This window comes from Macrotis lagotis, chromosome 1 (genome assembly GCF_037893015.1).
Source record: "Macrotis lagotis isolate mMagLag1 chromosome 1, bilby.v1.9.chrom.fasta, whole genome shotgun sequence".
Lineage (NCBI taxonomy): Eukaryota > Metazoa > Chordata > Mammalia > Peramelemorphia > Peramelidae > Macrotis > Macrotis lagotis.
In genome coordinates this window covers 140,161,280-140,177,395 of record NC_133658.1, presented here as the reverse complement: position 1 = coordinate 140,177,395, position 16,116 = coordinate 140,161,280, and the positions used below count along the sequence as shown (strand labels likewise).

At 37.2% G+C, this 16,116-nt stretch overlaps 1 protein-coding gene across 5 annotated transcripts in view; it reads left to right on the top strand.

Annotated features, from left to right (window-relative positions):
- Positions 1–3,901: 3,901 nt before the first annotated feature.
- The window catches only part of NSD3 (nuclear receptor binding SET domain protein 3), a 143,475-nt gene continuing 131,260 nt past the window's right edge, over positions 3,902–16,116 (top strand). For 4 of the 5 annotated variants that reach the window (XM_074208831.1, XM_074208829.1, XM_074208830.1 and 1 more), the window contains exon 1: positions 3,902–4,400. The gene's annotated coding sequence lies outside the window, so the exon portion shown is untranslated. The remainder of the gene's footprint in view (positions 4,401–16,116) is intronic. The other variant, XM_074208832.1, reaches the window with a different exon arrangement.

Below are 16,116 nucleotides of genomic sequence, written 5' to 3'. Positions count from 1 at the left end.
TACCTATTATGTGCCATCCATTGGGGGGGGGTATGAAAAAAAAGGCCAAAGATAATCCCTTTTCTTAAGGAGTTCAAAATCTAAGTCGGAAAGAGAATATATGAAAGGAAGGTGAAAAGCAGGAGGGCTGGAGAACAGAAGGGAGGAAGGGCATGTGTGTGAGAACAGGATGAAGTATCTGCCCTGGCCTCCTACTCTTAAATAGAGTATCTAGGAGGAGCTGTCCAATGTCCATACTCAACCTTTCTTGGTCTGAGTGAAGGAGGGGCCCAAGAGGCAAGAGGTAGAGAGGATCCATAAGTTTCAGAATTGACTTGATCTTTCAAGAAAATGAGTTTCTGGAGACAATGGTTAAGTCTAAGTGAACAGCCAGGTAGGAAATGATAAGTTGTCTGCCCAGGATCCCCTCCTTAGAGGAAAAAAAAATCAAAACAGCTCTTATTTCCTCCCTCACTGATCTAAATAACACAACAGACTGCTAGTATTTACACTGGGAATAGTCTAGGAACTCTGTGAGATTCTGCCTTTGATGGAACCTTAGATTCCTATAGCTTGTTCCTAGGAACTCAATGTTTTTCTGTGACCTCATGATTTCCTGGTGGAATCACTTTGCTACACTGGCTTCCCTCTGAACATCTGAATTTGTATATCTGTGACTGGCTTCACAGCTGAATCTCTAGTTCTGTCCATCTATACTGTATAGCCTAAGTTTCTGAATTGTTCATAAAAAAAATCAATCATCATTAATACAGAGAATCTAGAGCCAGACAAATTTAGACTATATGAAAGAAAGGTCTAGTCTTGTCATGGTAATTTAATACTTCAGAAAAAGTGATTCAGGAACTTCTCAAGAACAGTTGAATTGTGGGGGATAAACTGAAGAGAAATGGCGAACTTTTCTATTTTATCATATATCACGAGAAAAGGAAGAGTAAGCAATCTCATTTTGAAATGCACAGAAAACATCTTTGCCTCTGATTCAACTCCTCTCCTTTGTCTGCTAAAATGAAATTCATTTATTTAAAGTCAGATCTGCCAACTGATCATGTTTGCGAGTTTTCTGAGTTTTATGGTATATGAACAGTTTTTAGATGTCACATTTAAAAATTTTTTTAAAGTATTATTGATACCTTTTGTTTTTATGTCACAATAATTTCTAGATTCAGTCTCTCCCCAATCATAGTAAGCTTCCCCTTTTTCAAAGAAAAATAATTAAGCAAAATCAACTGACATAACTATATCAGACAATATTTTCCCACCTCTCCAAGGAAATAAGAGGAATACATTTCCTTATCCAGAAGAGATTTTTTTATCAGTCTAAGAGAAAAAATAAGCAAAAATTTCTTCCTTCCCATAATTTCTTTCATCCTAACTATGGAAGTCATCCTGGTGTTTTTTTAAGGTATTTCTTAGGATTCCATATAAATTGTTACATGTAAAGTCTATTAACCTTAAATATGGTAAAACACTAAATAAAATTATCTTTGTGCTTCCTATTGTTTTATATCTTCATTCCCAAATTCCTTTTCCTTCTATGAAGTTGAGTTATCCCTTTTATCTGTTTCCATCTTAAAAAGCACTTTTATAACAAATAAATATTCATGTGTATTTAGAGGAATTACTAGTTGAGAGGTAATGTGTTGTAGTACATAGAGAGCTGACCCAGAAACAAGGAGATCTGCGTTCAGATTCTGCCTTTAACATATCCTGGCTATGTGACCCTGGAAAATCATTTAATCCCTTAGTGTTTTACTCAACTCTCTAAAGACTATACATTGCAAAAACAGGTGCTGATCTGTAATAGATAGGAATTTTTCTCTAAGAGTTTACTATATACATCTAGTCAAAACTCACCAAACTTATCAAATTAGCATTTTTGAGCCTCAATATGCTCTCTAGTACCAATAATTAAGGATTAAGGATTATACATAATATTAATCATACTGGAATAGCGCCAGACATTCAAATCCAAAAGGACCACAAGCAATAGATCAAAACAAACTAGCCAAGGAACTAGACTACTCAGCTGCTTTGAATGCTAAGAATACAACAAGGTAAAATAATAGAGTTGCAAAAATGCTGATAATAGAAACAGAGTCACTGATGAAATTTCTGCTATTAGTATTGATTATTCCTCATCTTAATTCTTACAGGAGTCTAATGTTTAAAGAAGTTGAGCTTCTCTGAAGACCAGTATTCTATAAATCTAAATACTTCAACACTATTGATATGAATATATTTTTCACATGCAGATCTAAAGTCAACTATGTTTTCTCACTAGGTATAAGAATTAAGATTCTTATCTTTACCCTTACATAAATCCTTCCTAGGAAGATCTATCCAAAGCTTTGGAGGTGTTTTCCTGGGGTCTTTTAAAAACTATTTCTTTGCTACATGGGTTAAACCACTTTGATTTCTGGGCTTACATGTTCTTGATGTTAATACCAAATAAATAATGTATACTTCTCTAAAGTAAGAGAGTGACTGGGAGGAAACTTTTCCTTTAATTTTTTGAGTGGATTCTTTTAATAACAGCAGAGATAGAGCAGTACATGTCCTCAAAGATAGTTAAAAGAAAGCACTCAGAGGGGACCAATACTAGTTTTCTTATATCCTTTTGGACTTGCTTTGGGACAGCCTTTGGAGATCAAATACTTCTAGACATTACTATCAGTATTCGGCTAATTATAGTCAATAAAACTAGCTTGCACACCACTGCAAGATTTTATTTACTCATCACAAAAAGAAGAAATTTTTTTTGTGCTATAATTTCCATAGAGTCGAGAGGGAAGAAGAGCCTTTGAGGATGGGTAGTAGAACAGAAGCTCTCTCACAGCAACTGGTCTGACAGGATCTGACAGAAAAAGCAGCAGAGGGCACTGACAGCTCAGGCACATTGAGAAACAAACTGGAAAGAAGCTACGTGATCTGCATGGAACTCTCTGAACTCTGAGCTCCCCAAGCAGTCCAGGATATAGTAGAGATGCTGACGTACTCCACATTACCCACAAGCCTCTGAGTCAGTAGTTACAGCAGGAAGAGAGTCAGGAGAGGCCTAGATCCCTAGAAGAGATGTTTGTAGGCCTTCCTGAAAAGAGAAAGGAGGTGCAGTCTTTGCCATCCAACGATTAGCGTCTAGCAAGCCACTCCATTACTCGGAGTGGAAGGGGAGAGAAGGTGGAAGAGGAAAGATTGCCCCTTCAGGCTCAAATACCAAATAAACACCAACCAGATCACAGAAGCATTGCTGACATATTCCATGACAGGTGCTGGAAGGAAGACAGTTCAAGAAGGTCCTGGGTTTGAGATTAATCCCCCAAAGCTAGTAACTGTGCCGTTTGTTGCTGACAGTCCTCTTAACCCAGAAATCTTCAGGGCTAACGCTGCTGAAAGTGTAACATTGTAACAATGTTTTTCGTCTCTCAGTTTGTATCAAAGACTAGTTATTGCTACAAAGTGTCCTCGGGAGACAAGACCCTTCAGAAGTCAGTCTTTGATCCTCTAGGAGAAGCTGGGACACTAAATAACCTTTTCCCTTCTACTTCGCTGAAAAACTAATCCTGCATCTTTCTTCCATTTCTTTTATTTTCTTCCTCCTCTCCTACATCACTTCTCCCCCGGGCCGTAGTCCTCACCTCACTTCTTCCTTTTCTGCCCCGTTTCCCGTTTATTCCCTCCCTTCCAATCTCACATGCTTCTTTCTCTCTCCTCCCCACCCCCACCCCACCCCATCCCTCTCTACTAGCCTCTTCCTCCTTTTTTTCTCTTTCCTTCCCTCCCGCCCCGTTACGAACTACACTTCCCAATAGGCATCGCACCCCTCGGCCAATGAACGCGTGAGGATTTGGCGGCGGTGGCGGCGTTGCCCGAGAGAAGTGGGGGGTGCTTTGTGCGCGGCGGCGGCGGCGGGAGCGAGCGAGCGAGCGAGTGAGCGAGCTAGCGACGACGACGACGACGGCGAAGGCGAAGAAGACAACCAGGACGGGGGGGTGTAGAAGAAGACCACGGCGGGAGAACGAGCGAGCGAGCGAGCGAGTCCCCGAGACCCTGTGCAGCCTCCACCAGCCCCGCCGCTCGCCCCGGGCTCTTCTTCGGCAGCAGCGGCTGCGCAGCCACCCCACCCCCCCTCTTTCCTCCCCCTCCCTTCCCCCTCCCCTCCCGCAGCGCCTCTGCCCCTCCCCCACTCCCGTCCGGGCCGCGGCCCCAGGGTTCGGGCCGCGATGGCAGCGGCACCCGGCGTGGAGGAAATTTAGGCCGGGGATTCATGCGGCCTGGCCTGGCACCGACTCCTCCCCCCTCGGCCTCGGCTGTGCCCAGCGCTCCGGCCCTCCTCCGGGCCCCCGTGTCTCTCCTGTGATCGCACTGACACGGCCGGGGGGTTAGAATGGAACAGACTGAAGGTAAAGTGGCGCCGCGCGCGAGGCGAGGCGGGCACCCACCCACGCCCACACCCACCCAGGGCTGGCTGACCCCGAGTGGGGCTGGGGAGGCCGGGGGGGGGCGGGGAAGGGAGAAAGGGAAAGAAACGGAGGGGAGAAGCCTGTGGGGAGGAGCGGATTGGCTTGGAGGCTGTAGGTGGGGGCTGGGAGCGGGAGGATGGGGAGAGGAGGTCGAGTGGGGCTGGGCTGGGCCACTGTAGAGGAGGTGGGATGGGGGCGGGGAGAGGGAGGGGGCTGGAAGGAGGGGGGGAGGAAAAAGAGGGAAATGGAGGGGCCTTTTCGAATAGTATCCGAGGTTGGGGAAGGAAAGAGATGTCGGAGGGCTTACGTGGGAGGGAGGGAGGAATGGAAGTGGAGGGAAGGCTGCTTACGAGAAGGGATTGAGGGAGTGGGCATAAAGGGATGGGGAGTTTGGCATCTGGGGGGCGGGGGTAGAAGATGTGGGGTGGAGGAGAGGGAAGGAAATTAAGTGAACGATGAGGAATTGATAAACCCTGAGCGTGGGAGGAAATGATGGGGTTTGGGGACTGATGAAGTGTTAGGAAGGGAAAGCCTTTTGTTCCTATTTTCGTGTATTCCCTGCTGTTTTGTCAAGGCCAGAAAGGCTAGTGGTTATAGATAGTGCTGTTATCCTTCTGGAGTGAAGAGGTATAGATTTTATTGTGTGTAAGTGGGGGCTGTGTTTTTGCTTTCCACATTCTAGTGGGGAGGGGTGTTGGAGGGTGAGGATTCAGTAGAAGCCAGTACATAATTTGATGGGTTTTGTGAGGAAGTAAAGACTGTTCAGATTTAAAGGGGGGTAGGGGCAGCCATGTTTGCTCCCAGACACTGCAGTGTAAATAAATTTCCCCTTCCTCCCAAATACCAATATTAATCCGGATGGTGCCAGTTGAGGTCATTAACCCCTGTTCTCCTTCTGCATGTCAACACTTTTCCTTGTCTCTGGGGTCTTTCAAAATAATCCATAACCAGCAAAGTAGGTGGTAATATTCTTTCTCTTGTGTGCTCTGCTTCTCTTCCCTTTGCCTTTTTTCCCCTTTTCCTTTCATTTTAGGTTGCAAATAAGACATTGGAGTGGGGACAACTGCTGCAAAAATTAACCCTTTTTTTGTAAATCTGAAAAGAAATATTAGCATAGAATTTTAGTCAAAAGGGCTTTTTATACTGACAATACAAATACATTTTCCCTCCAAGAGTTTGAAATTTTTAAATACTAAAAATTACACATGCTTCAGAAATAATAGAATTAATCATGTTTTCTGCAATTTTTGAGCAAATAAGGAAGTGGAGGTTACTCTACTTGATCTAAGGCTGTTGGAGAAGAGCAAGTTGTGTGTATAGTGTAGGAAGACCTGTTTGTGAATTATATAGCTACTTCATTTTAAATCCAGGAAAAATAGTAGTATCTGTGTTTTGAAAGGTATTTTGCTCAGATGTGCCAGGTATATGAAGGAAAGTACTTCTCTCAAAAAAGATTGCTTTTCTTTCTTTCAACCCCTCCCCATTCTCCTTGCTTTTATGTAGATAACCCTGTGTAATCCAAAATACCAGTACAGTGCAGTGATGTATGAAGTAAACATACAGTCCTTAACAGCGTCATTGAGGTGCCAATTATATTTAAGTAGGAACTTTAGGTTACTCTAAACAGAATTGCAGTAACTTTTGAATTGATGCAAATATAACTACTTGTGATATTGAAATAGTCACTTATTCTAATAGCTCATATTTGATAGATTAGTCTAACTTCAGTGTTATGATTGTTAAGAAGTTAAGTGGAAACCATAGGATTATAGATTTAGAGCTAGAAATGACTTTGGACACCATGGACTCCATTCCTGTCATTTTACAGCTTTGGAAACTAAGGCATAGAGAAATTAAGTGAATTGGCCAATCAGCAAGTATCTGAGGTAGCATTTAAATTCAGGTCTCCCAGGCTTCAGGTCTAGTATTTTAGCCACTACACTACTCTGGATTTTAAAAGTAGAAAATGTACTCTTCTCCCCTCCCTCCTCCTATCCCCCCCTTCCCCCCTACAGATAGGAAATGGAAAGGTTTAAGTGATTTGTCTGGGATCTCCCATTTGTTGCAAGGCCAGATTTTAAATTCTCATATTTTAGCTTCTTGTCTAATGTTCTTTCTATATTATCAACTTGTCTGGTTGTTGTATTTTCCCTTCTCCTATAGGATTAAAAAGGAATGTGTTAGGCTTGATAGATTTTTTTGGACTTGTTGAATTGAAACACGTCATGTTAAAGGTGATGCCCTTTTGTCATTTCAGCAGTGAGAGATTCTTGCATTGACACAAAGACCTAATATAAAATAAAATATTGATCCCTAAATTACAAATATTTTTATATAAGACAAAACAAATACTTATTTAAAAAACATATTTTATTACTTGTATTCATACTAAAGATTAAGATTTAGAAAAGGTATAAAATTAGTTAATATGCTTTTTAAAAACTTATTTGCATAAAAATTTCTCTTTTATGCCTAGTGTATTTACACATGGGGGAGTGCTAAATTGTGGGGTATAGAGTTAAAGTAGGAGACAATGTGGTAGAGTAGGAAAAAAATACTGGGATTGGAATCAGGAGATCTGGGTTAGGGACCAGCTGCCTGTACCTGATGACTCTGTGACCTTAGGTAAGTCACTAAATTTTTCCTGAATCTTTGTTTTTACACCTGTAATATGGGAATAATACATAATACTGTACTCCAGGGAATTATGGGAAGAATCAGTGGGAAGAATCTGCATAAAAGTACTTGTTAATCATTAAGCAATATATAAATGAGTTGTTGTTTTTTTTTCTTATTCATACTAGGAGCTCATAGAAATTATTCTCTTCTCCCAAACTCTGAGTTTCCTAATTTTAATTTTCCCAATTCAGTTATTTGCACCTCTTTTTTTTCCTTGTTATTCAAGCTCAAATTTGGAAGTTATCTTTGACTCACCTCTTCCTCCACATAAGTTGCTAAAATCATGGTCTAATCCATCCCTTCTTTTCCATTTCCATACTATCACCAGTTGAGACACTTGTTACTCTACTGTTGTTACAGCGTTATTCCCTTGGCCTTCATTTTACCTTTTAAGCTACTGCCTTAGTAGCCTTTATACATGCATTTCCTAATCTGCCCTTTTTCCTTAGCTTGGCATTTTTCCAACCTTTCTTTGTATGCATTTAATATACCTTTTAACAACAAATATTTATTAAGTATCAATGATATTTGAGATACTGTGCCTGGTTCCAGGGGCTACAAAAAATAAGACATAGTCTTTGTTCTCAAGAAATTTACAATTTGTTCAAGGAGACAAGTTGGGTAACAAAATAACTATAATGCAAAACAGCATAGAAATACACAGGACCGATAGAAAGAATGAACAAGGAGAACTCTGGAGATTTAGAAGTGTGATCAGTAGGATTGGGCAGCAGACTTTGGAGATGGGTAGAAGGAAGAGTCAATAGAAAAGATGTCTTAGTTTTGAGCTAAACTGCCTGGAAGAAATGTTCAGATATGGGGAAAGTGCATTTGGTTTTCTGTAAGACAATTTCCAGCCTTGGTTACAACTTACAGACTTAATTGCCTAGAGCATGAGAGGGTAGGGCTTTCACATAGTTATTGCAAGTATGTGTCAGAGGTGGGTCTTGAACCCAGCCCTTTATGGCATTGAGGCCACCATGCTATATTGTTTTTCCACATAGAATTTAATGCATTTGTGGAATGTGGGTTGGAAAAGAGCAAACTATATCGTGGACATGGAACTTAAGCAAGGAAAAGATCTGAATAGGTAGGAAGGAGAAACATTGGGGGGCAAGGGGTAATGCCTTGGTGATAAGAAAGAAAAATGATATCTGAGAACCACAATAAGAGAACCACTCTGGATGTGATAATGTTTGGGGAAGTAGTATGATTTGAAGTTGGAAGATTTTTATATGTACAGGACTAAGTTGGGAGTCCCCTTTTCTAGATCATTACTTAACAATTATGTGACCTAGGGCAATTCTTTCACAAGTCTTAGTTTCTTTCTATTTTTTTTGTCAAGGCAACAGGGTTAAGTGACTTGCCCAAGGTCACACAGCTAGGTAATTATTAAGTGTCTGAGCTGGATTTGAACTTGGGTCCTTCTGACTCAGGGACTTGTGCTCTATCCACTGTGCCACCTAGCTGCCCCAGTTATTTTCTTTATAAAAATGAAATAATACCACACGAGCTTCCTATTTAACAAATTTATTTGAAATGATGACCTAAGGTACTTTGGAAACCATAAATGGCTACATAAATAATCAACTTTTTTTATATGTTATAGGCAGGGGTAGGGTGATAAAATGCAGGTTTTATTCTTTCACGACCCACAGATTGTGTTTCTTATTTTCTCAGTTCCTCATTTTAGTCAGCAGTAAAATAGGAAAAAGTGAGTTGAGTTCTGAGTTCTGTCTGAGATGAACACACATTAATGGTAGTTATCAAAAAGGTAAATAACCACTCAAGCCTCTTTCAGAAGTAATTCTTAACCCTATTGAAGTCTAACCTATGCAAATTAACATTTTGCAATTATAAAATGTGAGGTGCATGTGAGAAATAGCAAGTGAAAGAATTGTAGGGTTGGCTTAGGAAAAAAATAATCATTATTTCAGTATTAATACCCTCTTCGGGAAATTTAAGTATCAATAACCTCTTCTAGGCAAAAGGCATCTTCTAGGCATTGACCAACATTCCAGTCCCTTTGACAAGTATTTATCTCCATTAGATTGGAAAAGAATAGCTTAGAGTTCCCTAATTCTACATAGTACATAATGAGAAGTACATTTTGTTGAGAGAATGTTGAATCATAGAGTGCATTATTATCTCTCTGTTTACTTCAGTGAAGATTTTAAGTATAAATGAGTAGGAATGGGGGAATTGGCTCTTATCAGCAGGTTTTAGATGATATAACTATCCTGTATTAGGCAACTTGACATAGAAGATAGAGATCTTACCTCTGAGTTGAGAAGACCTGGGTTGAAATTTAGTTGTAGGTCCTGAGCAAATCATTTAACTTCTCTGTTCTTCAGGCACTTTTTTTATCATTATCATTGCAGAGCATTAATAGAGGGAGTTTCCTCTAAAAATGAAAGTCCTGCCCATATCACATACCCCCCCCATTTTTTTTTTTATATTGAAGAAAAAGTAAGAAATAATCCTAGCCCTGACTTTTTGCCTGAATGAAGTATTGTAGTTCTCTTCAAGTCTCTTCTAATCTCTCTTTTGGACCATCCTTTACATAGCTGCCAAAATTATATTCTTGCTTGTATCTGACCAGGCTACTTTCCTGGTCAAATACTTTAAGTTCAGGGTTCTTAACCTGGGGTCCTCAAAATATTTTTTAAAAAATATTTTGGTAACCACAATTTTAACATAATTGGTTTCCTTTGTAATTTTCTATCTATTTTATTTTATATATTAAAGACATCCTAAAAAGGGATTCTATAGACTTCACATGGCACAAAAATTGTTAAGCATTTTGCTTCAGTGACTCTCTCTTGCCTACTTGATAAAATACAAACTCTTTCCCTTGTCTGGTAAGACAGCCAACACTAGTTTCAGTCTTTTTTTTATACTACTCCTCTTCAAACTCTACATTCTAGTGAAACTAAACAGCTATCTGTTTCTATTCTGAATTATTCTTCCTGTGTTTCCTCAAACAGATTTCTTCCTTGATTTCCCTTGTAGAAATCTTAATTTTTTTCTCAAGACCTAGCTCAAATGCTTCTTTCTCAGGGAAGCATTCTTTTCCTAGAAAGAAAAGGATTTAGAACTGGAAAGGATTTTGGAGTTCATCTAGATTAAAGGCCCAAAGATGGGAAATGACTTGCCTAAAGTCAAATAAATAAAATGCAGAGCTAGAATTTGAATCCAAGTCATTATGCTGTTTCCAAAACCTGCAAAGTAAACACTAATAATTAATTAGAACTCTTAATCCAATTTAATTTGTATACATGTTGCATTCACTTCCACTCTTTTTTCCTCCTCAGTCAGTTTTTTGACATTAGTCACTGTCTAATCGTATATTATAATCATATATTCTCAATGCCTATATACTGTCTTGCATGTAATAGGTGTTTGATGAATGTTTGTTGAAAGAATACTAATGAATACCTAGGTTATTTTATGGCATTTTACAAAGAAAAAGGGTAAAGAAAAGATTCAAATTTTCTAATCTAATTTTTTCTTCATTGTTATAAATACATTTCCACCATTTTTTTGAAAAAATATTTTATTCATAAATAGGAAATATTAAGAATAATTTTGTTTGCATTTAATATCAACTCATGAAAAGAATTGAGATGCAATTTTGTGTTTGGTCTTTTAATTTTATAAAGTTGTTAATATCTTCTGAAAATAGAAAATAATAGTTGTAAGCTCATTTTTACATTGCATTTTTCTTCAAAATTTCCTTATTTTCTTGGTTTTGTTTTTTTTTTTTTTTGCAAGGTGGTAGTATTAAGTGACTTGCAGAAGTTCATACAAGCTAAGTAATTATTAAGTGTCTGAGGTCAAATTTGAATTCTGGTTCTTCTGACTCCGCTGAGCTCTTTCCATCTAGCTACCCCCTAAAATTTTCTAAATTTATATAAGAATATTTTTTAAAATGAATCTCTAAAATGAGTTGTCTGGTTTTATCATAATCCAAGTATGAATGGAAATTAACATAGCATTTGTATGTATTACTGCAAAAATCTTGAACTGGAGGGATGTTGAGGTTAAATCTTTGTATCTGAGCACTTTGCATGACATTTAAGAACACATAAGCACTAAGATGACTGATTTCCTTATAAATAATAGTCACTATTAGCTAAATTTGACAAAATAGACAAAAAAGTTTTTTTTTACAATCTAGTTACTTTTTCTACTTAGAAACTGAGAACTTTCTTTTCTTTTTTTAGAAAGATTTTAATTATTTTGAATTTTACAATTTTTCCCCTAATCTTGCTTCCCTCCCCCACCCCCCACAGAAGGCAATCTGTTAGTCTTTACATTGTTTCCATGGTGTACATTGATCTAAGTTGATTGTGAAGAGAGAGAAATCATATTCTTAAGCGGAAAAAATAAAGTATAAGAGACAGCAAAATTACATAATAAGATAATGGTGTTTTTAAAAAATTAAAGGTAATAGTCTTTGGTCTTTGTTCAGACTCCACAATTCTTTCTCTGGATACAGATGGCATTCTCCATTGCAGATACCCCAAAATTGTGCCTGATTGTTGTACTGATGAAACGAGTAAGTCAGGAACTTTATTTTCTAAAATTACCAGTTATAAACAGTAAGACTTTAATTCACATTGGCCAGCTAGGTGTCTAGGTCTGCCTCTGTGAAGTGATGCTTGTTTAGCTAATGATGCAATAAGCTAGCTGGATTCTTTGGATAAAATAGTGCCATTGACCTAACAGAATAACACACAGTGATATAAGGAAATCTATGACTCTGGGTTTCATATACTATAAAATAAATGAATTTTATAATTTTATAGTTCAGATTTCAGAGGTGGAATTTATAGGGTTACCTATATGGAGAAGAACATAAACTGAATGTTCCTTTTGTGCATACAAACTGTATTCTAATAGAATCCCATACTGGAAGATTATTACTGAATAATATGAGAGTAAAATACTGTCTTATTGGAGACAAATTATCATAGTAAAAGAATCCTGAGTTTGGAGTCAGTAGACTCAGGTTGGAATTTTGTCATTTTTATAATTTTTTGGATAATAACTTCTCATTTTCCTTATTTTTAAAAAGAGGTCGTTTTGGAGGAGTAGTGTTAAACTCAAATTGAAATGGGGGCCACTAATCTATACATAAGGATTCTTGTGGACCATGTGCTGACAGTTTTAAAAAGTAGTATCTATTATTGTATTCTTATTTATTTTTATTAAATATTTCCCAATTACATTTTTATCTGGTTTGGGCTGCCTTGGTGATATTGTGGGCAGCATGTGGCTCTCATGTTAGAAACCTCTGGGTCTAGATGACCTCTAGCTATGAAACCACAATTCTTTGATAAGATGATACAAACAGTACTGTTTCTAAAAAGAATTACACTATTTTTGTGGGTCTGTGTTTGTTGGTATGTGTGTGCAAAATTTCATTCTAATGCATTTCCTTATGAAAATAATGGATTATCCGATTCAGATTTAAAAACAAAATCTTAACAGTTTCAGTTTTTATTTATTTATCTATTTTTTAGGTTTTTATAAGGCAAATGGGGTTAAGTGGCTTGCCCAAGGCCACACAGCTAGGTCATTATTAGGTGTCTGAGGCTGGATTTGAACTTAGGTACTCCTGACTCCAGGGCCAGTGCTCTATCACTGTGCCACCTAGCTGCCCCCAGTTTTAGTTTTTGTGAAGAAAATGACTTTGTGGATTCTTAACCTGACATCAGAATGTCATTAATTATAAATTAAGTCTTGACTTTCTGATATTAATATAACTTGTAAAAAAGAAATAAGTAGCTATGGTTTTGTTCGACCCTTTTTAAAAACCCTTTTCCCACAGGGTTTTTAGATCTATTAGTTTCTTTGGATAAGTGTAGAGAACTTTTAAAATAAGGGAATCTAATTTGAATATTCTTACCTGACACTTTTTGTATTTTCTCAGTGGTATAAATGTTAAATGTTTTGTTTTAAATAATTATATATGTTTGGTGTCAGGCAGAGAGTTGAAGTCTTAAGTTTTCTTAATAGGGAATAATAGTAATAGGGAAATATGGAAACAATTTCCATTACATGGCATGTTTGAAAACCACAGAATCATCTCTGTTTCCATCTATAAACTTGCTCTCACCTCATCTTTTTTTTTTTTTTTTTTGCAGATCGATATTATTTGTTACTCTCAAGATCTTGAAGCTTTAGCATATAGTAAATTACATGTTATGATGTACTTTTTACTAGATAATCTTGGTCATTTCTTAGAATGTAAAATATACCAGTCAGTTTTTTTCCCCTTATGAATAGTTAAAAGTAACTTTAAAGTTTTAAAATGAAGACATAAATTAAATTTTCTTATATTTTGCAATAGTCATTTGAGTTGATATTCTTATATTGGAAAATACAGATTAGATAATGTGGAGTGTGTTATCAGTTGTACCTAGAACAGTTCCTTAACATACTAAGTGTTTTTAAAATGTTTGTCGATTGAATTAATTTTGCTTTAACATATGTATATTTTGCAATGTAAGGAAGGAGTAGAATCCTTTTGGCTCTCTTATATCCACTATGTTGTTGCCTCTTTATTTAGCTTTTAACATTTTAATTGAGCTTACAGAGTAGAGCAGAGAATATCCCAGTGTGTCTCCCCCACCTACATTTAATATATGGTTATTTGAATTTACAGAAGAGATCATTTGGGAGACTTATTTGCATAAAGTATTTACCATTCTCTTTGAGAATGGTAAAATATAGCTAGTTATTTAAAGTACATTTTGATCAATAAAAATTGTGTTACATGTGGTTCACTTGTATAATCCATTAGAATTGTAAACTCCTTAAGATTAGTAGTGTATTATTCTTTCCTCAGAATCTACCCAAAGTCTTGCACATAATTTAGAGTTGTAAGGAACTTGAAAGGAATAATCTTCAAAGAGATTGTGGTTCTGTGTTTGTGAGTGTGTGTGTGTGTGTGTGTGTGTGTGTGTGTGTGTATGTTTGTGTGTGTGTGTGTGTGTATATATACATATATATATATATATATATATATATATATATATTTCCAGACAGTGTGTAACATATTGCATTGGGATATACAGAGAAAATATTAAAGTGTAGAGCTGTATAGCTATTGAGTCCACTTGTAGCCACCACCTGCCACTTTTGTTCTCTTTTCCTCTGTTGGCTTCCACTGTAGTCAGTGGCACATGCTTTTTTCTGGGCAAACAGATGTGCAGGCAGACATGCTCCACCTGGTGTCAGACTCTAGCCCCACCTGCCTTTTCCTTCTCCTTTGCCACATTAGCAGGACATATTTCAGTCCCTTCACCCAGGCTGAAAATTTATTTTGTTCTGTTAATTATTGTTTATTTCATAATTTTAAATGCTAGTTTTGTGCATTTTTATAATATGATAATGTATGATGTATAAATAAATATATATTGGGATATATGACTAAAAATGTTTGGAAGCAGCTTCTTTAGAGTTCATCAATGTTCGTTGCACTGGTAAATAAACCCTTCTAAACCAACTAGTCCATTGTAGTTCTTACCAATCAGGTAGCTTAGTGCAGCATGGTAGTGAGCAATTTTTTTTCAATTTCACATTGAAGAACCACTTACTTGGATACTACTCTTAGTGTGAAAGCAAAGGAACACTTTATGCATCTTAGCTTGGAAATGCCTTGTGGAAATCTATATAAACCTTTCCCAGGAATTATTTTCATTATTATTTAAAAACTTATTTTCCAGGGCAGTTAGGTAATTCAATGGATAGAGCTCCTGACCCTGGAGTCAGCAGGACTTGGGTACAAAGTTGGCCTCAGACACTTAATAACCGATATGACCCTGAGCAAGTCACTTAACTGCAAAACCCCCAAAGACAAAAAATATTTTCAAGAAATATATACTATGCCCAGGTGCTAATTATGTATAAATATATATTATGCCCAGGTGCTAATTATGTACTACACCCCCCCCCCAATTCCAAAACTGTTGCTTCTTAAAATAGAGAATTCAGGGTTCTTTGCCTCAAGGGAATTTTCAATTTAGTGAGAAAAACAAGGTCTGCCTATAGAAATCATAATGAAAGTAGAACATAAGTAAATAATAGGGGTACAAAGTATTATGAGAGTTCCAAGGAAAGAGAATTTCCAGGATTAGAGGAATCAGGGTAAATTTCATGGAAGAAATAGCATTTATTTGAATAAAGCCTTGAAGGGTGGATAGGATTTCAACAGGAATGCAGTAGGCTGGACATTGAACTGTTTCCAGGGAAACAACACAAAACAAAGACCTAAAGTTAGGCAAAACATTGTATATATGTGTTCATATGTTGATGAATTGTCCATTTTGGTTGGAACCTCTGGTACTGGGAAAAAAAAAATATGGTTGCAGAGTTTGGTTGGAGTCAGGTTGTAGAGGAACTTTGGATACTAGATTTAGAGTTGGAAGACACTGTTAAGTTATCTTGTTTACCAATTTACAGAAAAATCCCTTCTCATATAGGTAAACAGCAGAAGTATTGGAAGTTAGCATCTTGGTCCAAATTCAAGACTTTTTTTCTCTTTCACATTGCTGTGAAACTTTTGGCATTCTTTGGATTACCATTTCCAAGCCTACTTGAGTACTACCAAAAATCAGTGAGGAAGTCAACACAACTGTTTTATAGAATGTAGAACTAAAAGGGACTTTATAAATCATCTGGTCTGGTCCTACAGAAAAGGAATCCAGAGGTGATATACCTTGTTGGAGGTCATTTGGATGGTAAATTGTAGAGCTTAACTGGAAACCTGGTACTTTCCCTCCAGAGCTGGTGGATCTTCTTATATACCACACTGTCTCTGGACTGTTTATAGCTGAATGATACTGTATTTGAGTGACCTTTGCTGTTGACTATTAGAAAGTCAATCTTAAATTGTTTACAAATGGCAATTCTTTGTCTATTATGAAGTCAAGAACTAAGGGAAAAGTTATTTAGCCAAAGAACCTTT